Genomic DNA, 2,569 nt, shown 5'->3' with positions numbered 1-2,569 from the left:
TTTGTTTGGAGAGGTGTTCGTTATAGGGTGTGTGCACTCGCCAGACAGACAGAGACGGAGAGACAAGAAATCACCCTCCTGGGGGGATGGCCACGCCTTAATCCCTTCTCCATTCTCTTCCTGGGGTCTTGGGCATACATGCACACGTGCCCAGCATGAGTTTTAAGCCACCAGATCCAGGACTCGAACCGCGGTCGACTACGTGGGAGTCCAGCGACATAGTCATTATGCCAACTGCTGGTCCCCAAAAGCCTTTTTAAAAAAAGAAAGAAAAAATCAATAGCATCTGATTTGAATAATCCCTTTTTTTTGGTTTGTTTTGAAGAGGTTTTTGCTATAGGGCGCGTGCACTCGCCAGATAGACAGAGAGAGACATAGAGACAGAAAGCGAGCAATCACCCCCCAGGGGGGATGGTCACGCTGCAGTCCCTTCTCCTCCATTCTCCTCCGAACCGCGGTCGACTACGTGGGAGTCCAGCGACATAGCCATTACGTTAACTGCTGGTTCCCAAGAATAATCCCTCATTTGGCCTTGGGTCTCTCCCAGCCTTGCCCACACAAGGTTCCAGCCTGTCTCGCCATTAACACTTTTCTCTACATCATCTTACATTGTAACCTCCCGGTGCCCTCTGTGTCCCCCCACCCCCCACACACACCTGTGGCTGCAGAGGTGTCCTTGGTTCTTCCATTTCTTCTTTCACCACTTCTGTTTATATATGAGTCAATCTTGCTTCTGCCACCATTGTGCCAAGTAAGGGAACACCCCTACTTCCCTCCTATCTCTGTCCCCTACCTTTGCAAACATAGGGAACCTCCACTTCTATTACAGTTCTTGTCCCACCTCTCTTAACAAAAAGGATTTTCATCTCTTCTCTTTATTACTGAAGATGAACTGTGTGAAACAAAACCAAATAATGGGTTGCATAAAATATAATCGTAATGTATTTCTCTCTTACATGAGACTCGGGAGACCAGCAGATGGTGTAATGGCTACATTGCTGGACTCCCATGTAGTTGAGTGGTTTGAGTCCTGGACCCTGGTGGCTTAAACTCATGCTGGGCACATGTGCGTGCATGCCTAAGAGCTTGAGAGGAGATTGGAGAAGGGATTGCGGCATGGCCATCCCCTCTGGGAGGTGATTTCTCGCTTTCTGTTTCTCTGTCACACATGGCACTTGAGTTTACATCCTATTGGCCAGATCTTAATGGTAAGGTCATAACTGATTATGAAGGAGGTTTGGAGATGTGGTCTTTCTTCTGGGTAACTATGTCCTTATCTAAAATTGGTCTTTCCTAATATTAGAAAGAAAAGGGAGGGGGCCAGCAGGTGGCATGATGGTTGGGGTGCTGGACTCCCACATGAATGACTGCAGTTTAAGTCCTGGACCTGGAAGCTTGAAAAACATGCTAGGCACATGTATGTGTGTGCCCAAAATTCTAAAAGGAGAAATGAAAGAGAAGGGATGGCAACGTGACCATCTCTGATGGGTGGGTGCTTTTTCAAAGAAGAATAAGAATATACAAGTATAGAAATAGAAAAGAGTCTAGATATAGACCACATGGATATGAGAATATAATATATATTAGCTCTGGCATTAAAAATCAGAAGGGAAACAATAAATTATGAATGGTAAACAGTGCTGAAATGATTACTTAATTATTTACTAAAAAATTTGACCACACAAAATAAATTCTGGTGGATTAACATTCTAAATAAATAAATAAATAAATAAATAAATAAATAAAGAGAGAGAGGGGGGAGCAGAGGGGAGCTAGTCCTTGTCTGCCCGACTTCACAGTGCCTTCCTTTCCTGTCAGTGCGGGCATGGAATACTCTTCCATGGTGCTTTGACTTGGTCCTCCCAACCTCACCTCTCTCATGAACATCGCCCTGTCTGATGATTTCTGGGTCCCTCTGCCTCCAGCCATTTCTCCACGAACACACACTGGCTCTCTAGCTGGTGTCATGAGGTGGCCATCGGCTGGGGACTGCGGCTTTGGGCCTGCGAGGGGGCTCCAAGGGCACGGCAGAGGCTGGTGAGTGCACTGGGGAGCAGATGAGGGTGGGGCATTGGGGTTCCATACCAGGTGGTCCTGCCCTGGCTGCACAGGGCCCTGACCCCAGTGGATGGAGCAAGACAGAGGAATTGGTTCAGGCCAAGGATGACCTCCAAGGTTGCCCCTCCTAAGACTGAAGGGAGTCTGAGGTGGCCATTGCCCAGTTGCTGTGAAATGGCTTGTCTAGAGGAGCTGGGAGGCCATGCAAGGGACTTTCCTTCTCACCTCGTCCCTGTTCCCTACTTTGAGGTGGCCTAAAATTCACACTTGCTTTGCGTTACCTCATTTCACACAGGACGGGATGATTTCTCCTTGGGCTCATCCATCCTGCTTGTGCCTTTTACTCTTTTGGTAGTTAAAAAAAATTATTCTGGGGACCAGCAGTTAGCATAATGGCTATGTCGCTGGACTCCATGTAGTCAACCGTGGTTCGAGTCCCAGACCCGGCAGCTTAAATTCACGCCGGGGGCATGTGCATGTGTGCCCAAGATCCTGAGAGGAGAATGGAGGA

This window comes from Tupaia chinensis, unplaced genomic scaffold, assembly GCF_000334495.1.
Source record: "Tupaia chinensis unplaced genomic scaffold, TupChi_1.0 Scaffold000465_1, whole genome shotgun sequence".
In the NCBI taxonomy this organism is placed as follows: domain Eukaryota; kingdom Metazoa; phylum Chordata; class Mammalia; order Scandentia; family Tupaiidae; genus Tupaia; species Tupaia belangeri.
The sequence above is the reverse complement of the archived record's forward strand: the minus strand, read 5'-3'. Positions refer to the sequence as shown.